Source organism: Caretta caretta, chromosome 1 (assembly GCF_965140235.1).
Source record: "Caretta caretta isolate rCarCar2 chromosome 1, rCarCar1.hap1, whole genome shotgun sequence".
NCBI classification, from domain to species: domain Eukaryota; kingdom Metazoa; phylum Chordata; order Testudines; family Cheloniidae; genus Caretta; species Caretta caretta.
This window is the reverse complement of record NC_134206.1, coordinates 269,215,782-269,241,633: the sequence shown is the minus strand read 5'-3', so window position 1 is coordinate 269,241,633 and position 25,852 is coordinate 269,215,782. Positions and strand designations below refer to the sequence as shown.

The following is a 25,852-nucleotide window of genomic DNA, read 5'->3' as shown; positions in this document are numbered from 1 at the left end:
TGAGTGGCTGCCGATGTACCAAACAAAAATCTAATTGATGACCCAACTGTGCAATTGCCGGCTTCGCTCCCCATGGAGCATATGGACAGCTCTAAATGGGGGTCTCTGTACCCGACATGGAAGAATCACATATTTACTCCATAGATGGAAAGTGAGGGAATCACAGAACTACGAATGTGGCATGGTGCAAACTGTCAGACACATCATGGATGATTGCCCAATTTATGCTCATTCGGGATGTGTCTCAGACATTCACGTGGCTACCCTCTCTGCTCTTGTCTGGATAAGAGACCTTAAGATCCAACTGTAGTCACACCTGTGCTTTCACTAGTTTTCTATTGCCATACAAAAGAAGTGGATGTAATACAGGTGAAACAGCAGTGAAGGCTCCCATTGCTAAATGGATATGCACTTGTATCCACACAGCTTGTGACCAGGCTGGAGGAGCCTACCTTGAGCTGGTGAAAGGCTGCTCTATTGATGGAGTTTGACTTCGTGGTCAATGATTACTAGGTTTTTCCATAAGGTAAGCCTATTTCCTCAAGTCATCCACTGACTGACCTGAATAATCTGCCATTGTTTGGGAAACGAATGATGTAAAACAGGGAAACATTACTCACCGGTAATTCTGTTAGTGGTAGTCTCCTCTCTGTCCATCCTGCATTCTGCCCACCTCAACTCTGATGTAAGGAGCTGCTTCTAGTGTGAGCTTTCTTTGCTCTCAGGCTTTCTCTCTGTATTCATCTTTGGAAGCTCACTGTCAGGAGGGAAATGGGGACTGACTGGGCACTTATACAGATTGGGGATGTGATTACACATTTCTTTTGCCTCCTTGTTTCCCGATGGATGGCGTCATAATGCTAACTGTCCTGACTCTGACCATGCAACACCACCTTAGAATCATAGAATCATAGAATATCAGGGTTGGAAGGGACCCCAGAAGGTCATCTAGTCCAACCCCCTGCTCAAAGCAGGACCAATTCCCAGTTAAATCATCCCAGCCAGGGCTTTGTCAAGCCTGACCTTAAAAACCTCTAAGGAAGGAGATTCTACCACCTCCCTAGGTAACGCATTCCAGTGTTTCACCACCCTCTTAGTGAAAAAGTTTTTCCTAATATCCAATCTAAACCTCCCCCACTGCAACTTGAGACCATTGCTCCTCGTTCTGTCATCTGCTACAATTGAGAACAGTCTAGAGCCATCCTCTTTGGAACCCCCTTTCAGGTAGTTGAAAGCAGCTATCAAATCCCCCCTCATTCTTCTCTTCTGCAGGCTAAACAATCCCAGCTCCCTCAGCCTCTCCTCATAACTCATGTGTTCCAGACCCCTAATCATTTTTGTTGCCCTTCGCTGGACTCTCTCCAATTTATCCACATCCTTCTTGAAGTGTGGGGCCCAAAACTGGACACAGTACTCCAGATGAGGCCTCACCAATGTCGAATAGAGGGGAACGATCACGTCCCTCGATCTGCTCGCTATGCCCCTACTTATACATCCCAAAATGCCATTGGCCTTCTTGGCAACAAGGGCACACTGCTGACTCATATCCAGCTTCTCGTCCACTGTCACCCCTAGGTCCTTTTCCGCAGAACTGCTGCCTAGCCATTCGGTCCCTAGTCTGTAGCTGTGCATTGGGTTCTTCCGTCCTAAGTGCAGGACCCTGCACTTATCCTTATTGAACCTCATCAGATTTCTCTTGGCCCAATCCTCCAATTTGTCTAGGTCTTTCTGTATCCTATCCCTCCCCTCCAGCGTATCTACCACTCCTCCCAGTTTAGTATCATCCACAAATTTGCTGAGAGTGCAATCCACACCATCCTCCAGATCATTTATGAAGATATTGAACAAAACCGGCCCCAGGACCAACCCTTGGGGTACTCCACTTGATACCGGCTGCCAACTAGATATGGAGCCATTGATCACTACCCGTTGAGCCCGACAATCTAGCCAGCTTTCTACCCACCTTGTAATGCATTCATCCAGCCCATACTTCCTTAACTTGCTGACAAGAATACTGTGGGAGACCGTGTCAAAAGCTTTGCTAAAGTCAAGAAACAATACATCCACTGCTTTCCCTTCATCCACAGAACCAGTAATCTCATCATAGAAGGCGATTAGATTAGTCAGGCATGACCTTCCCTTGGTGAATCCATGCTGGCTGTTCCTGATCACTTTCCTCTCATGCAAGTGCTTCAGGATTGATTCTTTGAGGACCTGCTCCATGATTTTTCCAGGGACTGAAGTGAGGCTGACTGGCCTGTAGTTCCCAGGATCCTCCTACTTCCCTTTTTTAAAGATTGGCACTACATTAGCCTTTTTCCAGTCATCCAGGACTTCCCCGGTTCGCCACGAGTTTTCAAAGATAATGGCCAATGGCTCTGCAATCACAGCCGCCAGTTCCTTCAGCACTCTCGGATGCAACTTCAGCACTCTCGGATGCAAAAGGATAACCTTTGGGATATCTTTCACTGCTATTGGTGTTAATCACCATTGCTAATTGTGTACCAGTAATATTTGTGTAACAACAATGTAAGGAATGAGATTGTGATTGGCCTTGTGTAGGGATGTTTGTGCCCTCTCCGTCTTTGAGCAGTTACACAAGGCAAGCCACAATCTACCTCCATATTTTTTTTTAATATAATGGAGAGGAACTGAACACAGAGGCTCTTTAAGGTCTGATTGATTATTATACAAATGACAGATCTCATAGTTTCTAATGTTTCGAGCTCAACAAGGAGAGAGCCTCATTTAACTTCTGTGGGCTACTTTGACTAGGGACCTAAATAGTAGCTTAGAGATGTGATGCTACTTCCATTACCAACATATCAGGGGTCTGTCTTTCTTCCCTTCATTATTGCCTCTTGCATTATCATTTAAGTAGTCTCTCCAGATGGGGGAAAATCAGTTAATCCTTCCCCAGGTTCCCTTGTCTTTTATAGAGGAAGCAGGCCTGCGGATTTCATTTTGCACCCATACTCTACAATCTGTCTCTGATATAACTTGATTTCCCAAAGATGGTTAAGATGGATAATTTAGCTCCGCTCTCCTGCAAAGTGTAGGGACAATTCCTCTCCTACAATAGAGGAAAATGGATTTATTCTTTTTGTAGGGCAGAGAGGGGAGACATAAACATTAGAAAGTCTAAGACACAGATGGTGATTTAACCGGTAACGTTATTATAGCGAGGATAGCAGTCATTCAGATTGAAGATGTGCAGATCATAATAGTTTCTCAGGTGCATATGCATGATATGAACTGTGTTACAGAGCAGGTCAAGCAATCAATTTTACATTCATATCCTGAGCCTCAGTCATTTTTGTTAGAATGCTCTCCTGTGAGCAGCTTATTCAGCTGAGGCTTAGAAATTTATTCCTGTATGAAGAAGGTCTTACTGTATTTGGCAAAGGAGGTAGGAAATTCAGAAATGTCTTTGACCTAATTTTAGATGACCAAGATAATGTTCCTTCAGTTTAGTTGTGTTACCATGGTGGCTTATTCTTTCAAGTACAAATGGAGGTTTCTATTTCAAATAACAAAAATATTAGAGGTATGTTTCGAAGCTAAAGAACATCACACATTTACTTATATCTTTTCTAGCTGTTCTCTTATGTCTGTATGACATCTTTCATTTGAAACATCCGAAAGCACCTTATAAACACATAGGCAGGGATCTATGTCATCTGTGATTCATGGCTACAGAATTCACTCAGGGGCACATAATTGTGTAATGGCATCTTTATTTTTTTTTTAATCCTTACATTTGCAAAGGAAATTTTTCAAACATGAACTAAGTGTTAATTGATGCAGTGATGTCTTCCTGAGATTGTAGACTGCCTAAAACAAGAACTCTGAAGGGGTTTGACCACCCCATCAGCTCAGTGGAGTGCTAAGTCTTAAACTTAATGATGTCAATTTAAGTGGCAATGTTATCCATTTTACTGATGATCATTTTAACAGAAACATGTAGATACAATGCTTATGCCACAATCCTAAATCCTAATTTCCAGGAACCAAATCCCTTAACTTTCCCCTATCCAGCTGCCAGAATTTCCAACTGCTTCCATGACATTGTTGATTATATTTTTAAAACAAAATTCACATTTAATAGAAAATATATGTAAAGTGCAATTATACATTTTAAATACAAAAAGTGCTATGTGTGGGGGAAGGAAAATACATTGAATGTAATATCAAGGAATGCTCTACGATTGTATTATTAATTTTTATATTTTTGTAAGCAGGGTCTGAATGAGCTCACCGCTGACATCTAGTGATGAGCAGTGGAAGAGGACTTCAGGAGCTGATCTCATTTGCATGGGTACATCCACCCTGCCTAAGTGCTGAGCATGATGGGATTGCTTGCCCAAATGATCACTTTTAGCTCGTGTTGGATCCCCAGTCCCTTTGTTGTTGGGGCAGGAGTAATAGAGGGTTGTTATCTTTGTTGTAAAAAGAAAAGGAGTACTTGTGGCACCTTAGAGACTAACCAATTTATTTGAGCATGAGCTTTCGTGAGCTACAGCTCACTGTAGCTCACGAAAGCTCATGCTCAAATAAATTGGTTAGTCTCTAAGGTGCCACAAGTACTCCTTTTCGTTTTGCGAATACAGACTAACACGGCTGTTACTCTGAAACCTATCTTTGTTGTGTGAATCAAGGGCAGCAGAACTGTGCTTGGCATACCCTGACTGAGGGACTCACCACTCAGCTAACCGGCACTCGGTAGGCAGGGGACAAACGTTCCAAAGCCCAGTGAGTTGAGAAAGGGTGGGGACAGTACTTGTACCTGGTGGGGTGGGCCCTAGAACCATTTGACCCTTCCTCTCTCCCCTGATTAAACAGAGCTGATTGAGACTCAGTTGAGAATCTTGTTACACAACACAGAGCTGAAATCACTGATACCTAGGTCTAAGCATTAGACCTGCTTTGGGACAGTGTCTCTGATACAAGACACTGCCCAGTGTGCACCAGCAGTGAGACTCCCCCACTAACAGCTGAAATCACTGAGAGCTGTGTTAAGTGGTGAGACCTGAAGACATCCCAGCAGACTGGTGATCGGCAGCAAGGTGGCTGGCGGAGAGGACTGGAATGGAGCCTGGCAGAGAGGCGTGGCGATCGGCCAGCAGGGCAGCCAGTGAAGAGGAGCGGCAAGTGAGTACCTGGGCAGCAAAGCGAGAAAGGTGTCTCCTTACCTCCACCCAGGGTGGGAGGTGAACTCTGCCGATGCACCTGTGAACTCTGGATCTGCCCTGACCAAGGACAACAACTGTGAGTGGAGTGCAGAGAAGGGCCAGGCATGTTACAGGGACTTTTGCTTGCTGGACTTAAGAACCTGAGGGAAACAGACACTGCCCAACTTACTTGGGGGTGGGACTTTTGCTCATGGTTTCTGTTTATGAACCCTGTTTGCAGTGTTTTCCCCGAATTAATGCTGGGTTACTTCCCTCCTTTTATTAAAAGTTTCTTTACTACACTCAGACTCTGTGCTTGTGAGAGGGCAAGTATTGCCGCTTAGCGGCGCCCAGGGGTGATGTGTAATTGTCCCAGGTCACTGGGTGGGGGCTCAAGATGGTTTTGTCTTGTATTGTTGAAAAGGAACCCCTAGATGCTGAACCTGGCCATTGCTGCTGCCAATTCTGACTGGCAGAAGGGTTACATTTTATTCAATAAACTTTAGCTGAAACTGCAGCAGAATTTCCAATCTGCTCCACCAAAGTGCCACAAAACCATGGGGCCTGGCTGCAGAATTTAGGTCAGGCTTGCTACAGAGTCCTTGGGACACTGCATATGGAATCACTTCCTTTATGACTGAAATGAAGCCAAATCTGGGGTGGAATGTAGCAACTGTTTAGCAGTACACAGCCACACTACACAAGAGTTTAAGGCAGGAAGTGGCAAATTGGAATATTGTAGCAATTCTGAATGGTGAGATCTCTGATCTGTTTCGGTAGATGGTAATCTGAAAAACAGAACAGAAAACTCAGGATGTAGGGATTACTATATGTGTCCATAACCTGCATTATGTGCCTTCTAAAGGCCATCGTTGGTGGCATTTCCCCATTGTTCCTGGTGTAGATGTATTGCCTCTGCTGTATGTGTGAACTGCAAGCTGACTCAAGTACGGAGCAATGCTGCAACCAAAGACAGTCTTAGGGATGAAACCTCCTTTGGCTGTCAAATGATGCACATAACATTTCAAATATAGTGATACTGGAAGAGAAGGAGAGCAGAAGGTCCATCATTCTGGCCTGAGTAAAGCACCACCCAGGGAAAGGAGGAGATGCTAGGCTCAGCCACCAGAATCATCAGCCTATTTGAGAAGGAGGGAAATAAGAGATCCAGCAGAGTGGGCAGAACTGTTGGCCTCTGCAACTCTCTTTCCTCCTACTGTGGATTGCCAGAGATGTTTGGAGCCTTCAGGGACCCTCCCACCTGTCCTTTGCTAGGGGCAACAACAGTGGCTGACTCAGGTGATTGAGGTTTACCTGGCAGCAGCAGTTTGGCAACTGGAGGCCCAGGGGGTGCAGAGGTGATGGCCACCATGTTGGGTGACGTTTGGGATTGAGTTGGGGACATCCAGAGCAGAAAGCATGAGTCTCTACAGCGTGAGCTCAAGAGTTAGCTTGCCAGGTGAGATCTGTAACAGACCCTTCTTTGCTGTGGATAAGGACCAGATGGGGCATACAAGGCGCTGACCAGTATGGTTTACTCAGATATACTCAGAGAGGAGTGGCAGCATGGAGAGATGGAAATAAAGGAAAGTACAGTGTACTGGGGAGCCTTTCTCTGTGTATATTGCAGGGAGTGAGGAATATTATGAAAATTGTGGAGGCTGTCACTGGCTGTGGCATAAGTCTGAGATAACAGTGAAACTGACCCACATGATGTTTCTGACGAGCAAAATATTTTATTTTGGCCCAGAAGCCAGAATGGAGTGGGGGAAGAGACAATGGAAAAGGGATTGAGGGAAGGAGAATGACACAGATGAGAGAGGAAAGAGACATAAAGCTGTGGAAGGTAGAAGGGAAAATGAGGGTTCAAGGTAAGCAGTACTCAGGGCCATAGGACGGAGACTGAAGAGGATGGGAAGAAAAGGACATGAGGGAAAACAGAGGCAGACAAGGAGGGTGGTGGTAGTTGCCTGTTGGGGCTGCAGATAAATGGTGCATGTGCACAGCATGAGTAGAGAAGGAGACATGGTGGATGCACATATCACAGGAGAGAGGGAGACAGTAGGTACACACCATGGGAGCGGGGAAGGAAGAGAGAGAAATGGCAACCAAGCATGTGGGAGTGAGAGGGGAAATAGGGAATGTACACAGCAGGAGGGGAGAGCAAGTGAGAGAGAGACACAGCAGTAGGGAGAGATGCATAGGAAAAAGTATCAAAAAGCCACTACAAAATTAATAAAAGGTGGAGCAACACTATAAAAGTGTCATCTAAAATTCATATTTTGAACTTTTATCAATGTATAACACTTATAAGCATGCTTTGAAAATAAAAGAAACAGTTTAATATTCATAAATACTTTAAATTTTGTCAGTGCCATTCTGTTTGGAATAAGACTGCTTGACATAATGAATTCCACTTTGAATTTACAGTGGAAATATGAAGCAGCTTCTGCCTTCTCTTTCTGACAGTGGGCATTTTGAAGGCAATAGGAGAGTTGTGTAGGGCCCTGTGCAAATCACATTTTGAGGAAAGTCGTGGAAATGCCCCCACCTGGGATCTTTTAAGTATTATCTTAGTTTCAGTGCTGGGCCCATGAAGAGGAGTAGATTGCGGTGTGCATGTGTGGAAGAATGGAATGCTTTGCACACGAGCATGTGGAAGAATAGAGAGCTCTGTGAAGATTAAGTCAATTTCAGGTATTCTGTATGTGGAGTCATTTTTCACTAACCTCCTTGAATGTTCTGGATCTTTGTAGAATCTCGTGGAACCTTCCAGAATTTTTGAGAACTACATTTTCCTTGAACTTCCTAGAATGTTGTCAACCATGCCCTCACGGGTACATAAAGGGCGGGGTGTCGCCAGTCAGTCAGTGAGATATAAGAATGAACTGAAGTGAAAGCCCATCTGCAATATTACCTTGTTGTAATACCTTGTTTTATTGTGTAATTATGAAACTGTACTTGTGTTTTAAGACTTGAACAGTGCAAGTAGTGATTAATAAAGGGCATATTTAATGAGAAGCCAGAGATATCTATCCAACCCCTATCTACACCACAATATACAAGAAATACTGTTACTTCTTTTGCCATGCTTAACACATAATGTTTGACTACTTTCTAAGACAGCAGAACATCAACTTTTTTTTTCTGCAATAGAAAATAAAAGATGCCCCTGAAGAAGCCTTCAGGAGCTCAGTATAGGAAGCAAAAAGCTGAATTGCAATCTAGTTTGCAGCAAGGGGCAAATTTGATGGGAAAATATTTGAAACCGAACAACAGAGACTGGGATTTAGGGAGTAGCGATTGTCCCAGTGCAGAAGAAATTGAGGAGCAAAGTGTAAATGATGGAAATCTTATTTCTAAGGAATTAGCAGATTTACCTGAAGATAAGGAATAGAAATCTGCGGAAAGTGATGGAGAATCATCCAGTTTTCCTAGTGGCACAAACAAGAGTGATGATAAAGAAAAATGTAGCTTGCATGAAAAGGAGAGTAATGACAAAGAAAAATCTGGTTTACATGAAAAGGAGAGAAATGATGAAGAATCAGCCTTTCCTGGTGACAGAAACAGCAGTGATAAAAATTGCGCACCACAAATCGGTACATTAGATCCTGCTTTATGGCTGGCAATCCTAAAGTCTGCCAGTATTGATCATACAGTTTTGAAGGGCTGGGTAAAATTGAAGATATGACATTTCTAGTAAATGAGCAGAAAGCAACACTTCTCAAAGTCACACTGCAAAAGAGTGCTCAAGAATGGTGAGAAACTGAATCGACGTTGTCTAGTTTACTCAAAATCAACTGACAAAGTGTTCTGTTCTTGTTGCAAAATATTTGACAAGAATGCCAAATCATTGCTTGCACTTTCCGGGTACAATTACTGGCATAACTTAGCCGATGCGCTGAAGCAACATGAAAAGTCACTCGGCCATTTTCCAGCCCACTCCAAATGGATGGAGGTTGAGTCCAGGCTCAAGCTGAATAAATGCACAGATTCAGGAAACCAGCGCATTATTAATGTAGAAACCCAGCATTGGCGGCACATACTCAAGCGTCTGATCTGTTACCCTCTTGATTGCAAAGAATAATTGGCTTTCCAGGGCTCGTCGTATAAGTTGTTCACTGAACATAACGGTAATTTCCTCGTTTTGGTAGAGCTCCTTGGGAAATACGACAAGGTCATGTGTGAGCACCTACGTCGAGTAGTTCATAAAGAAGCTATTGACCATTACTGCAGCAAAACAGTTCAAAACAAATTGATTGACCTTATGGCAAGGAAGGCGCTTGATGTGGCTCGGCAAAGCAAAGTACTATGCCATAATAAGGGGCTGCACTCCCAATATTAGTACAGTGAAAATATGTCATTTACACAAGATTTGTTGACTATGAGGATGGCTGTATCCAAGTAAAGGAACACTTTGTGTTTCTGGTCTGTGAACGACTCTACTGGAAAAGGCTTAAAAGAACCATTTATGAACGTTTGGAATGAGAATAAAAATAAAGCTTCAGAACGGCTATGGCCAAGGCTATGACAACAGCGTGAACATGAAGGGAAGAAACAGTGGCATCCAGGCAAGGATCCTTGCACTGAATCTAAGAGCTTTCTTCATGCCTTGTAGCTGCCATTCCCTCAACCTGGTTGTGTCAGATGCAGCGTCGTCGTCTTTAGATTCACAAAAAGACCAGGAGTACTTGTGGCACCTTAGAGAGTAACAAATTTATTTGAGCATAAGCTTTCGTGAGCTACAGCTCACTTCATCGGAAGCTTATGCTCAAATAAATTGGTTAGTCTCTAAGGTGCCACAAGTACTCCTTTTCTTTTTGCGAATACAGACTAACACGGCTGCTACTCTGAAACTGTTCTTTAGATTCAGTATTCTTTTTTGGAGTTATTCAAAGGATAACGGACAATGTTTAAAAATCTGACTGTGAAGCCACTAAGTGACACTAGCTTGGAGAGCTACACTGACAGTTTCAGGCCAGTGAGGTACGAAGTGACTGAAGTTTACGAAGCCCTGATGGAACTGGCGCAGTTGAGTAAAGCCAAGGCCGGAATCTGACACGAGGGGCAAAGCCTGGCAAACCAGATCACTGACTTAACATTTCTGGTTTCAGTTGTGGTTTGGCATGATATCCTGTTTCAAGTAAACATAACCAAAGCAATACAAACTCTTGATGGACATCATGATCACTACTATTTTGAGATGCTGCCTTGATTTCATTGTGGCCTACACAGACAACGGATTTGAAGATGCCATCACTGCTGCCAAAGAAATGGCGGAAAACTTAGGAGTTGAGCCTGTCTTCAAGGAAACTTGTATTCATCAGAAGAAGAGACAGTTTGGTTACAAGGGTAGAGATGAGGTGATGGGAGGCTCAGAAGAAAAATTCAAAAGAGAGGTTTTTTTCTCACTTGTTGACACTGCTTGAGTGTCCATTGAAGAAAGGTTTGGAAAAATGAAGCACCATAAAAAGACGTGGGTGGGGGAGGATGGTGAGACCTTGGTAAGCTGCTTGCAGACAGGAAAATACTCTCTTGAACAATCGTATGGACCTTCACTGGATTCTGTCACCTTGGGACTGTTTGGACATCAATGATAAAGACCTCTACATCGAGTTGGACAACGTTTGTCACATTTTCCATGTGGGAAGCACTCTTCACTTCAAAGCCAGCAATTCATTCATGATGCAGAGCTGAGGGACACTTTTCCTAATGTGTGGATAGCTTTGAGGATTCTGCTTACCCTGCCTGTCACAGTTGCGAGTGGTGAGCGCAGCTTTTCAAAGCTCAGGCTCATTAAAACGTATCTTCGATTGACGATGGTTGACAAGAGACGGACTAAAGGACTAGGGTTAACGTTCTAAGGCTGTTGCCTATTGTAACACCATTTAATATTGGTCCACTGAGTGTTCATGCACAGTTCAATTTCTTGATGTTAATACATTTCAGTTATTCTTAAAATTAAAAAATTTCTATAAGCTTAGAAGAAACTAATTTTTTTATTTTTTTATACATGGCATGAATAAATACAGAATTACAGCTGCTAGCATGCAAATGTATCATTTTATATGACAGGGATAAATCGTGCATGCAAATTGTGCATCAGAGTCATGAAACGGGCAACAAATGCAATAAAAAATAAAGTACTCAAATGTTTTTAACAAATGGAGTGTGTGTGTGTGGGGGGGGGGGGGGGGATGCCATTTGATCTAGGGCCAGCCCTGATCACGTGCTCTCTCTCTCCACCCCCATTCCCTTTTGATGAGAGAAATGTTCCCAATGAAAGTTTTGCTGAAACTGACCATTCCCTGTGAAAAGATTAAATTTCAACAAATTGGCATTTTGACAAAAAACTGTTTTGTCTAACAATTCCCTACCACATCTAAAGATAAGTTCTACCTCTTTAAGTATTTAAAAAATGTGAGAACATAAAGGGATTCAGCAAAAGGTGGTGATTCAGAAATTTAATAGAAACTATATTAGTGATTCTGCCACAAAGAGCAAATGTTCTGATTGAAAGCATAAGATAGGTAATGATAACAATTCTAATGATGTGAATATTAGTACTAAAGAGATCTCATGTCTTCATGTATTTGCAGAGTACTGGGATAGCACTGTTTGCTTTTCTAGTATCAAAATTTTGCAGTAGTTCTTCATTGGAATCATTCCTTTTTATTAAATAAGCAATTGCTGTTGGTCAAAAGATAATGGTTAGGTATGTATAGCACAATAGGCACTATGGAAAATGTATTCTAGTGAATGCTATGTAAGTAACGTTCCATTAAAAATCCTGTTTACACAGTGGATGTCATACATATTTAGTGCTGGAATGACAAAATTTAGAATTGTCAATCTAAAATACTAACTAAATAAATAAAACCACTGTTTCTTAACACAGTCTATTTAAATTAATTCTACAGAATAATGATGCAAATAAAACTTTGTTTGAATAAGTACTTGAACTGTGCTGGTATAGGTCAGATAAAGAAGTGTTTTGAATATAAAACTGAATATAAATTAAGTCATTTTAAACGGAGAACGCATAGTGTGAGAATAGCTTTGCCGTATTCAACTCTGATTAGAGATCACGTGTAGTTTAACGGGATAGACCTGAATACTAACTTCACTGGTCTTTACCAGATTACATATCCTCTACTCAATATCAGAATTAGTGGTGTAGTTTTAAATCACAAGTTCAGTCACTTCATAATGTAGGTCATGTTTTTTTTATTTGAATGTTTGCAGTAATATAACTTAAAACATGTTTTATGTTTGAAATGAGAGTAAAGGCCGTATACTATTAAAGGCTGTATCTTGAAATCAGTTGCAGTTCTGCTAAATGGCTGAGAAATAGTCTATAGTCCACAAATACTGTAGCTCCTTTTTCTGTTGACAGGCACTGAAAACCACAGAACTCCCACTGATGGTGAAACCACAGAACAAAGGAACAGACAGGGATGAAAAAACAGGAAAGCAAAATGGCAGGTGGGGAAGCTCAGCACTGAAAGACAGCAGAATTTCTGTGCGTTTATGCAGCATAAACAGGGATTTATGCAGCAACGTGACAAAAATATAAATTATGGCCGTGACATTGCAGTATAAGCATAATCACAGGGCACATGGGGCCTGGCCCTGCCCATGTTTCTCTCTACAAATTGTATGTACAGTCTATCAGCAGTTTTATTACTCTCCATGTTAGATTTGGGCAACAAGCTAATTGCAGATGTATTAAATGAACTGATGAAGAAGGGAATATGAAGGCTATTATAATAGGGGAAAAAAGCTGTACGCACAGGTTCATTTGAGCATCCCCACACGTCCCAATTGGCAATTGAAAGCACTTGAAAAGACCTGTGGCTGTATAAAATTTTTGTTTGTTTATATCAGATTAATGATATGATGAACAGATAAAACTAAATATCTTATTTTGGAATGTTGACCTGGTTCTGTACTTTTTTTATGGTTACATTAATACTGACTGTGGATTTTGAGATTGGGGAAATATTGCTGGCTTGATTCATTATTTTCTTCTAGTGGTTGTATTCAGTTAAGAGAACCTCTTTCCTTCATGATATTTTTGTGTTCAATTGATTGACATTACTAGAGCTTGCAGTTCTGGAATTCAGAGCCTTCTCCTCCCTAACTTTGTTTATTTTTATTTTTGGTGGAAATAGGGGGTATAGAAAGATGCATAGGATAGATCACCCTTTGGAGCAAAGCATTTTAAGAGGAAATAGGGAGTAACTAATATATTTAAAAATATGAATGTTTTAATTATTCCTGTGGGGTTTTTTTGTAGTGGAATTTCCTTAATGAGAGGAAAAAGCTTAACTTTCTAAAAGGCCCCTGAAAAGAAAAATCTGCATAGAATCTCTGCCATCAGAGACCCATGTATTTATATTTGTAATCTGGATTGGAGTAGAGTAGAGATAGAAACAGTAAACTCCAGCTGGTCTTAGTTGCTCATGTTGTGTTAGTGTGTCTGGAAATTCAATTTTGGTTGATGTAAACTCAAATGACTTTACTTATTTCCTTATATCAACTTAATTTTTTTAAAATGGACACCAGAATTCCAATAATAGCTAAGGTGGAGGAAGTTATTGTGTGTGTTCAGAAAGACATACAATCTTGAATAATGCATCATGGGGTATTGCAAACTGAGGCCCTAATTCTGCAAACTTCTCATACTTTGCTTAGCTTTTTGCATCTGAGTCTATGAGTCTGTTCACATACGTAAAGCTGAGCACGTTCATAAAGGTTTACCTTACTCTGAAATTTGAAAAAATGTATGTGATTATTTTAGAGGAAAATAGGTTGGAAACTTAAAGGAATTTAAGTTTGTGATAGTTCTGAAGGATTTAATCTTTCTACAAATTTACCAGATATATTAAACATTTCACAGTTTAGATTTTCTCTACTGCTACAAAATGTATCCTCTTATCAAAATGTGTGATATCAATATATTGTTAAATTATTAGTAATTTTTTGTTTCCTGAGAGGAGAAGAAATCTGTTGTTTATCGTGGGAAGCTCATTCATATGTTTCAAGATTTTAAAAAGGTCAGCACAACTGAGAAGATCTAGATATGAGATTTTTAATTTGTTTATTTCAGTTTCAAAAACCAAACAAACTAAACAAAAAAATGCCTATTTCAGGCTCTCGGCCCCTGTGTTCAATTAAAAATACAATCCCTAGGAATAAAAACAAAAACAGTGATAAATCCCATGCAACATAAAACAGCAGCCACCAAAGAAAATATTACCAGCCCAGATTGTCACATCCTTCCATCCCTGAAAGAAACTCCACAACACAGACACCTTCGATCTCTCCAAACATCCGTTCAAGAGAAATGGGTTTTGCCACTGACCTTGTGAATTTACTCATTTTAAGGTTTTCAGACAGAAAGTCTTCCAAAATCAAGAGCCCTTACAGTGCAGATAGGAATTACCATACTCCATCAGACCACTCGTCCATCTTGGTCAGTATCCTGTCTTTGATGTGGGCCAGTACTAGATTATGCATAGGAAAGTACAAGTAACCCTTTATTGAACCATTACAAAATATCTGCCCATCTGGGAAGGTTCTTCCTAACCCAAAGCAATTAGTGGTTGGCTTATATCTTGAAGCATGAGACATGATATTCCTTCTAATTTTTTAAAATCCAATCTAAAGTAATGATGGATGTTCTGATAAGCCATAAAAATATATATATTTTTAATCTTGTTAAGCTTCTGGCTTCAGTGATATCCTGTGGCACTGTATAACAAAAATATTTATTTTTAATAATTTTAAATGAGTTGCCTTTCTATTTCATTGTATGATCCCTCATTTTCATATGATGAAAGATAAATCAGGCACCCTTCTCTGTATGTTGCATTATTTTTTATACCTGTTCTGTCACCTCTTATTCATCTCCTCTATAAACTAAACAGTCCCAGTCTTGGTCTTTTTAATCAGTCTTCAGTTGGGAGTATTTGCATGCCTGTCCTACAGTATCCAGAGATCCCTTGTGTATAAACAAGCAGCGATAGCTCAAGTACCTCCACTGTCGGCACCTGTGCAGTATCTTATGGAGAGCGAGAGAGAGAGGTCAGCTCTCATGTATCCCAGTGTCTCTTCCTCAGGAAGATGACCTTGGTGTCGTTGTGGACATTTCAATGAAGAGGTCACCTGAATATGCAGCTGCAGTGTAAAAAGCAAACAAGATGTGAGCATGCATAAGGAATGGGATGGGGAATAAAACAGATTATATTATAATGCCATAGTAAATCAATGGTATGCCGTCATCTGCAGTACTGTGGGCAATATAGGTCACTTTATCTCAAAGAGGCTGTGACAGAATTTGAGGGGGTTCAAAGAAGGATTGGCATGGAAAAGTCATTTGAAGAAAGATTTAAAGGACTAGGAGCGTTTATCTTAGAAAAGAGACAAAAACAGGAAATGGTAAATGCATATAAAATAACAAATGGTAGAAAAAGTGGACCAGGAGCTTCTGTTCTCCCTGCCTCATAACACAAGAACAAGGAGACATTCATTAAAATTGGAAGGTGGCAAATTCAAAATGGATAAAAGGAAATACTTTTTCTCAAAATGTGTAATTAGACTCTGAAACTCGGCGCCACCAGATATCATTGAGGCCAAGAATTTAGCAAGGCTCACTGAAGGATTGGACCTGTATATGGATATCAAGAGAGATAATAGTTCATGCTAAAAAAAAGTTTTGGAGGAGTGAAAAGCTTCATGCTTTGGAGCCTCGAGCAATCTTTAATTATTAGGGATGAGGATAAGACTTTCATGGAGGCATATTATCCCTTATTTGCTTACTGATGGTTTCTTGCAGTTTCCTATGATGGGGAAACAGGAGACTAGTCTAGATGGACTATGGTTTTGATCCAGTCTTTCTACAGAACTCAACAGATAATCACAGATTTTCAATCACAGAGTGCTGGTGTCCAGTGCTCTCTTCAAGATACTCCACTTAATAAGTGGGCTGCAATATATTGCATTAGCTGCTGCTTCTGAATGGATTTAAGATGTTGCCACCTGTAGAGTGCATTGCACTATTCCAATCTAGAGGAGAGCATGACCATGATAGCAAGGTCTGCATCTTAAATTAGGTGTAGAAGTAGTTACTATGCTTCTCTGGCAAATTAAAAGTTGTTATCAGTGGAAATAAATAGTCTTAGATTATATTGATGTGAAATGTTTTTGAATGTCAGGTCTTTGTACCTCAGAGCCAAGATGATTATATTGTTACCCTGGTTAATTTCATTTTTTATGAAAAAATCCTATTTGCCTGAGTTCTAGTTAATCATGGTCAATTTATTTACCTTGATTTATACCATATTTAGCCACTTTAATATCTGTTTTTAATATATATGGATTAGTAATCAGAGGAGAGGTGACAAAGTCAAAGGTGCATGATACATTTATTTATTATGCCTGATTGATTCAGTAAGATACTTAGATGTGCATGCAACTTTAAGCAAGTGGTTAGTCTTACTGAAGTAAATGGAACTACTCCCATGCTTAAAATTACATACATACTTTGTTGAATTGGGGTCCCCATATGTCATATACAGACATGCATGCACACACTGTTTACCTCAAGTTCAATGCTTATTTGAAATGCACTGAGTTAAGATCTAACTCCAGCCTACCTGGTTGAAACCCAGACGCCAGCTGACCTTCCTCTCGCTCTCAACCTCCCTCCAAACAAAGCTCTCAAAGAGTTTTCCTCAGGATTAAGATAGGATAAACCTGATGTCATTTTTAAAATTTTAGGCTTCCTTCGGAACGCTAATGTTAACTAGCTATAAAAAGATACCTGCTCTTCCATAACACTCCTGTCAAGTAAACGTCTGTGCTATGTTCCCAGAATTAACACCCCCCCCCCACCCACACCCCAGAACCAAAGCAGGACTAATTAATAAAATGTACAACAAATCTTGATAATATGTACTCAAATTTCTTCCTTGCTTGAGATGATATCTATTATCTGGTATATTTGGTATTCCACCGAAGAAGACATAATACCTAATAACTCATCTGTATCATGATTATTAGGATAAATCTTCAGATAAAGAATGTTTGTATAATGGAAACTTCAAAAGCTGCAAATCTAATATGATAAATGATCCAAAATACAATGTATTCGTTTATTTAGCTTAGATTTTAATGTTTGTAAAATGAGCAAAACAATATATCTATATGCCAGAGCCATATTATCATAAACGTATTTGCTAAAACATAGGACATAAATTGCAGTTAAATTTAGTAATGTACGATAGTATGCTTGAACGTTTCTTTGTGATTAAATGTGAACAATTGCTCCTTTAAGGTAAAGGTCTGTGTATGTGTGATTAATCAGATTGAAATGACAGTGCGGACAGCTCATGCCATGCCTAGTTATCAGAAGGATTGATTTTAGTCTATGCTGCTGGATGAAAAAATATCTGTTAATAACTACAGCAGCAAAACTCCTGATGTCATTGATAGCACAAATCACTTTTCACATTCTATATTATCTGGCTCATTTACAGATATAGGGCATACAAACTGATCTGTTGAAATGCAAAATTATAACATAAAAAATGACACAGATTTATGCAAGAATGATGACTGCAAAGCACATTGCATCGGTACTATAAGAAGTTGAAAATTGCTACTGTTGTAGATGTCATAGGCATGCTATTTTCTTTGGTATGCGTGGAGGATATGCTGTCAGGCTTTTATCATGCAAACTGTTTTTTATGTGCTTTTCCTCTCTTCCTGCTAGAAATAGAAGATCACTGAACCTGGCTTTTATTAAGTGTGTTCAAAATATTCCTTAACAAACTTGGTTGATTTACACTTTGATATAAAACATTGGTTGTTTCCCTGCCTCACAGGAATGGATAATGGATTAAAGATAAATGCATTAAAGATTATGAAGCATTTGAAATCTACTGGTGAAAAATGCTATATAAAAGCTAGGTGGTATTATTATTTATTAAAGGCTCTGAATAAATAAATTGTTCTGAAGTAAACAAATATGACTACAAATTGCATTGCATAAACAAAATTGTTTCTGTGGCAAGTAATATACTAATTGTAACGTTATGAGCTGGGTGAAACCTTGTTATGGGGTAAGTTTAAAACCTCTTTCAAACTGGTATGCGAATGCACTCTTCACTTAAGATACTGGTAAGAAACACTTATGGGGCCACATCTAAAACAAGGCCTACCCAGTGCAGTCTACCCAGAAACTAGCACCAGGTAGGCAGAGGGTTCCACTGAGTATTGTGACCATGGGAAGGGTGAAGGAAGGCAGAACACTCAGTAGTAGACAACAGATGAACAGAGTAAGAAAGAGAGGCAAAAAGGAAGAAGGCCAAGCAGTAGCCTGGGATTATAGCATGACCCTGGAAAAAGCTAGAGAGAGAAACAGAGAGCGAGCGAGCACGCTTTTGAGTCTGTTGGCTAAAGAGGCTTGGTGCTGTAAGATAAGAAACTGCTCCTTTTGTTATTGATTCCTCCTCCATTCAAAGACACAGGACTTTGTACGTTTTTTGTAAATAAACAAAACTGCATCTAAGCAATACCTATCACTGATTCCTGCTCTCAACAGGAACATCACCAGGGCCCCAAACTTTGACTAGCCACTCAGAGTGAAAAAGGGCAGCTATAATATTTATCATCTATTTAGTGTGTTTCATTTTGCCAGAGCTGAAAGATTTATCCACCTCAGACCATGTCTTACCTGCATTTTACAGATAGTGAAGTTGAGACATAGAGGGTAAGTTGTAAGAAAAAATCATGTCTAAAGCAGACCCAGTTTGTACATAATTCACACATGGTGGAAACTGGGAAGTTGAACCCTTGACCTGCAGCTCTAGAAACATAGGCCACTAAAACAGGAGTTCTCAACTGGTGGGGTTGCTCCACAGAGGATTGGCAAGAGGGCCATTCCTCACTAGTAAAGGGGCAATAAGTAAAGTCCTGAGGTCAGTAAGACTCACTCAGTGGGAGTGTGAGAAGCAGAGGAAAGAAGCAATTTGCTACTTCTCCCTCCCGCTGCACCATCTGCTCCATCCTTAATCATTCCCACCGCATCCCTCTTCCCCAGCGGTTTACAGCCTCTTGAAGTATCACTCCCCCAGAAAAGTATCAGGGTTGCAAGAAGTGCTAACAAGCCCCGGCATCAGTGTCCGCACACCCAGCAGCCAATACTCCCAAGCAAGTAGTATTAACTCCCATTAGCTACAAACCCAGCCCCCTCAACCAGCACCACCAATCCACACCAGCCACTCATCCCCCAACCAACACTCAGTCCCCCTCCCCCCACAATAGTCCTCCTGATATTCATGAGCCCCAACACTGCACCCAGAACCCCCAAATAAGCTGCCATAGTCATATGGAACCACAGATCTAGCACACAAATCTTTTGAAGAAAGTGCACACAATGATGTTCTCAAACTCTGAACCTTTGATTCTCTTGGAATGCTCCATCTACTAATTTTAAGAATGTTCTTGCATCTCGTTGCTCTTTCAAACAGTCTCTTATGTCTGTTCATTAGCTTCATCTTGAAAGTTTGGGGAAAAAAACAAAAACTGCCTCCTTATTCCTGAGCTCATGTCATACCCTCCATGCTACATATCATACACTCCATGTTTAATTATGTGATTGGCCTGTGTTATGAAGGAGGTCAGACTAGATTACTATAATGGTTGCTCCCTTCTGGCCCAAAACATATGAATATTAATGATGGGGGAAAGCATTATGTTACCAAAAAACAGAGATAATTCTTGCTCAGGAGGACCAAAATATTTCCTCCGTTATTATTATTATGTGTTATTTGTGGTGGTGTAGTGCCAAAGGGCCCCAGTCAATACTGGGACCCCTCATGGTAGGTGTATAAACACAGGAAGACACAATCCCTGCCCCCAAAGGGCTTACTTTTATAATTGTAATAAAATTAAACTCAGTAGAGGTGGGGACAGAGATAAATTATTCAGCTCTAACTTCCTGGAGCAGCATGTGCATTTTCACTGAGATAGCCTTCGTAATCATTTTACAGAGGCCAAATGCAGTATGACAAATTCATATATTGCAACATGGTTCCAAACTCTAAAATGTAATTAAATGTTTTTGTTAATCGCTAACATTTTTAATGTCTAGTGATTCCATTGGGAACAACTACAACTCAACAGCAAAAGATTTACTCATCTAGTATATTTATTAAATCTTGAGCTCAAATGGCAAGATAATATGGCACTTTTAAATTTTATTGCTGTTAATAAGTAATCCCATTAAAAAGTGTTTTTCATCATCAAAGCATTTTACGGACATTTGCTACTTCATTCTCACAATACCCCCATATGTATTGTCTGGGAATGTGCTATAGAGGGTACATAGAAACTCCATGTTAAATGCTTCCACCAAAGTGAAAGAAAAGTTGGGACAGTTTCTTTAGAACTAAGGTGAGTTACGCTCCGTGGATACGACTAAATCATCCCTTATCTCTTGGCCTGAGGGGAAAAAAAAAACTTCTGGAGAGCAAACCCCTCTCCTTCACTTTACACAAGTATAGAATTCTGCACTCAACTGTTAATATACTCAGTGTATTGTTCCAGAAACTGTAAATATGTCCTTCAAGGTCAGTTAACTTGTTTGTTTATATGTGGTGGTTCCACCTTCATTGGTTTGTTTTGTTTATGAGAAAGCAGCTTTGTTTGCAGGTATGGCAGGCATAGTGTGGATTATCACAGACTAAGGGGATATATTTTTGAGGTAGCACCTTGTTAAATATTACTAGCACATCACTATCCCATTTTACGTGTAGCAAAATTGAGGCAGAGAATTCAGAAGTGAGGGATTGTTTAGGAAACTAAGGAAATGTGCTGGAGTCTGTCAGGTATGATCAGATGACTATAATATACACTCTTAATGTTATTTTTCCATGTGGATGGAAGTTCTGGTTAGTTCGCTAAATTGTAATCCATTTAAAACCTTTAGAAACGTATTCACCCATTTTCTGATTTTAGTAACTTTTTTAAAACAACTACTGGTTACAGAATTCTATTTTTTTCAGTATGTTCTAAACAGATGAACTTATATGCACTTCTTCTACAGATTGTCAAGACAAGAGGGAACCTTTTTTGTCCAAAGCTTGTGCTTTTTAAGTTTGTGTTTGTTTTGTTTTGGTCCTGTAATAATGATTACATCATTTTAGATACATATATCTGTTACCCTTCTGTTTCTTCTTCTTCACACATCTGTTCCAGTATTTTGTTTTGATACTGATACCTGTTGATAGCAAGAGGAAGCCAGTAAGGAAGGAGTGGGCCAATCATGAGACAAAAGTGGCAAAATCAAACCTAGCTGGCCAGAAGTGCCAACTAATGGTGTTACACAGTGTTTCACTGCAGTGCTTGTTTAATAACCCCATTAGTCATATCTACAGCGGTATGAGTTCCTAACCCAACCCAACCCAACCCAGCAACACTGATAAGAGAAGTATTGCCCTTTAAGTGTAGCCCCCTTTTCACTTGCGTCCTTTTGAATGTGGAATAACTGAATTTAAACAGGCCAAAATTCACAATGCTGGTGAGGAAAGGGATGTTTTCAGATTCTGTTACAAGCAGAAATTATTATTTAACTTCTCATCCCTCTAATTACTTGTAGAGTTATACCCCAAGTACAATAGAATATATGGAGTTTACATTTCAGTCTGAAAGCTGTGGGTAGGAAAGGAATTTTGATCCTTTTGGCAGTAACTTTTGCCTACTTATAAGAACTTTGCAGGACATATATGTTTTGCTGCCCGTGGGTGTCACTCTGAGTCTCCTAAGATGGTAGCTTAAATAAGGAAGATTTGATATTTTGCTGTTAATTAATTTATAATAAAAGCAGTTACGTGTTACCTGTTATGTGCTTGGCTTATCATGGAAATGTGCACTACCTTCAGAGCAATCTTACAAAGTAAGTTTCTTATTTTCAAACAGTCAAATAAGAGGACACTTGCCATTACAGAAACTTCTATAAGGGGGTAAGTAACTTTATCAGAGGTGTGATCCAAAGCAATTTTGGTTCTTATGAAGAGATTTATTTTCAGCATTTTCAAGCACAGTGTGGTTATATTTTCTGTATGATTCATATTTTAGACTAGATATTTGACAAGCTATTTCATGCTTCACTGACTGCAAAGGTTTGAAATTTTATTCCATATTGGAACAGTAGAGGCAAATTTGTTATGATAAATTTTTAATAGATGGTTTCTGGTTAATTGAAGATTTGTATTTGTTTGTTTCTTTGTTTTTGGTTCATTATTTTAACTATTTTCCTGTCACAAACAATCTGATGAGAAGAAACAAAGAGATCAAAGTGGAGCATTGCTTCAAAAATATCTACATCAGGGTTTGAAAATTACCATGGAAAGAGAAGGAAGAAATAGAATTCATAAGCAATGTAAGTGCAGTCATGTCATGTATTCATATTCCTTTAAGAAGATAATTTTCTATTTTTATAGCAAATCACCAATAAGAAGTTCACATGTTTATGCTCTGTCTCTCCATAATAACATCCTTTATTCTCAAAAAATCATTTAGAATGGATATAATTTTGGATTGATTGCTGGGTTTATATGTTTGCTGATGCCAATTTCATAAGCAAAGACATTTTATTCTGGAGTTGCAGGAATAGGTTCTTTTTGAATTTCAAGAGAGTATTGACATCTATATCATACAGACTGTATTTTATCCAAAAAGCAATCATATTTCCTATAATTACTAATGGGTGCTATAGTAAGAAAACTCTAGAAAAGCAATTAATATGAGGAGGAAATTGAAGAAGAGATTAAGTTCTCAGTAGATGTTCAAAGTTCAACATATTCTTTATTCATCTTTACCCATTATAAAACAATTCCAGATGGAATTCATATTTCATATGAATAAATCTTGAATTCACAATTTTTGTCACGTTTGCCTAATTCTAGAAAAATCTATTTCTACAAGTTTTTGATTATATGTTTAAGAACTGCATTACATCAAATTTTAGTATTAATTTGTTGGACTTGTTACTCCTGCCTTGAAAAATAATCCTATTACGTGTGGTGGATAAACCTTGCCAGCAAAAAATCATGAGATCTGGGTAGGTCATAGCAAGAAAATGTCTATTTGTCCGGGGCGGCAAAAGGTTGAGAATCGCTGTACTAGAGTATGTTCCTCTTTACTAAGATCATGCCTCTGCATTGCTATTTGCAGATAAATCTTTTCGAGGAAGTACATAATGGTGTGCTAAAAGAACAGGAGTATTTGTGGCACCTTAGAGACTAAAAAATTTATTTGAGCATAAGCTTCCGTGGGCTACAGCCCACTTCATCGGATGCATAGAATGGAACATTTAGTAAGAAGATAGATATATATATACGTACAGAGAACATGAAAAGGGTGGAGTAAAAGGCTAATTAATTAAGATGAGCTATTAATCAGCAGGAGGAAAAAAACCTTTTGTAGTGATAATCAAGATGGCCCATTTAGAGAGTTGACAAGAAGGTGTGAGGATACTTAACATGGGGAAATAGATTCAGTATGTGTAATAACCCCGCCACTCCCAGTCTCTATTCAAACCCAAGTTAATGGTATCTAGTTTGCATATTAATTCAATCTCAGCAGTTTCTTATTGGAGTCTGGTTTTGAAGCTTTTCTGTTGCAAAATTGCCACCTTTAGGTCTGTTTCTGAGTGGCTAGAGAGGTTGAAGTGTTCTCCTACCAGTTTTTGAATGTTATGATTCCTGATGTGAAACGTTGAGACTTAGTTTATTTCGTAGTGATCTGTCTAAAAAATTAACAGGAATAGAGATGGTCAGGAATTTCCCTTCAAAACAGCTTTTTGTCAGAAAATGCTGATTCATCAAACCTGCAATATTTTGCTAAAAACAAGATATTCCTGCAAACTTCCACTGAAATACAGGCAGGTTTCTGTTGGAAACCTGCCAGGTTCCCTGACAGGTCCCTTAATAGGCAGCTGGGGAGCTGTTTTTCTAGATGGTTCTGGGGCAGCCCCATCATGTAGACTCAGGCCTGCTGACGGGGGTGGGGATGAAAGGGGGCAATTGCCCAGGGACTTGGGCGATTTAAAAGGGCCTGGGGGCCCCCAGGCCTTTTAAATCACCCAAGTGGCCAGAGGGCTCCTAGGTGCGCTGGTGGTGGCAAAGGCAGCCGGGCGGGTATGTGGAAGCCCTGGCTGTGCCAGAAAAGCACATTCAACAGCACAGCTGGCAGCTTGCTTGGCACCAGCCATCGCAGGCACAGCACTACCCAAAGTCCGGTGGACCTCTCTTGGGGGCCTATTGACTGTTCTGTCCTGGGGCCTGGAATTGCTGTAGGCGGGCCCCTGTAGACTACCCCAAGGTTAGAGAACCTTAGGGCTTTCACACTCTCTGTCAGAGAGCTGGGGGCCTGGGAGACAGGCTCTAACTGGGCTTTTCAGGAATTAGGTTCTTGGCTCTGAAGCAGGGAGCTTGGAAGCCCTGAAGGTATGCCTACACTGCAGCTGGGACCGAGTCTCCCAGCATGGGTCCAAAGGCTTCTGTCAGTTGGGCTTGAACTAGGGTGCTAAAAATAGCAGTGTGGATGTTCTGGCTTGGGTGTAAGCTGGGCTCTCAAGCCTACTTGAACCCATAGGCTTCAGAGCTCAAACCACAATGTCTGTACTGTTATTTTTAGCATGCTAGCTCCTGCCCCGCTAGAGCAAATCTGTACCGTGGCTGGGAAAATAACTCCTAGCTCCAAAGTAGACATACTCTGAGGGTCCTAGGAGCGAGGGCTGAGCCAGGAGCCTCTGAGATTGTGCTTACAGGATCGATTTCACTTTGTGAACTCTCCTAAATGTTTTGATTATTTTGAAATGAGTTTTTTTTGATTTTCCCTTCTACAGGAAAATTCAAAATTTCTACTTTTCATTCCAAAACGGAACAGAGTTTTTTCATAATTTTGGAATTTCCCATAAACTAACCAGGAGTGATTCTTCCATCCTGTTCTTCCTCCAGCAGCCTGTTGTTTCCTTCCCAAAGACTGAATTTTCCACTGAATCTCTTAGGTCTGGAAAGAAGGTTGGAAATTATCACACGAGATTTTCTTGTGCGATTTTGCATATTCCCTTTTTTCAAATGGGCCACAAATATATCTGCTTTTACAAGGTTTTTCAGTAACTCCTCTTAGGAAATACAAGGATGTATAAACACTATTACTTAAAAGAAATGGAGTGAGCGGTGGAGGCAACATGAACTAAACTACGTGGAACAAAAATGTTTTGGTTTGGTTCAAGGAATGGTCAACACCTAGTCTGTTTTCATTTTATACAAATCATTTTGCCCATCCTTGATAATTATAGGATCTATTCTTGTAATTTAACTTCTGGAGTCTTAATCTGTTAATATTAATAGCTACCTTCTTCTCTCAAGGTCTACATCAGAAGTAGACCCTATCAAAAAATTCAATATATTTCCTATCCCAACAGACCATCTTATAAGGTCTTCCAGAAGAGCAAGGTCAGATGTTCTACTCCTGAATTTTTTGATTTATTGCAGTGGTAATGTAATAAATTTTAGGAGTAGTTTCCCAGATGATTCCCAGAAAACCTGTTTTTTGTTCATGGTGTGTGTTTGATGTATAGATTCATATCACGCTGGAGCAATTTC

The 25,852-nt window shown here is 40.0% G+C and overlaps 1 long non-coding RNA gene across 3 annotated transcripts in view; it reads left to right on the top strand.

The window, feature by feature from the left end:
• The window catches only part of LOC142070559 (uncharacterized), a 265,748-nt gene extending 240,389 nt beyond the window's left edge, over positions 1-25,359 (top strand). For 2 of the 3 annotated variants that reach the window (XR_012666419.1, XR_012666417.1), the window contains exon 6: positions 12,568-14,893. This is a non-coding gene — a long non-coding RNA (uncharacterized LOC142070559). Of the gene's footprint in view, positions 1-12,567; positions 14,894-22,520; positions 22,621-25,089 lie in introns of those variants that run through there. The other variant, XR_012666418.1, reaches the window with a different exon arrangement.
• Positions 25,360-25,852: the final 493 nt, after the last annotated feature.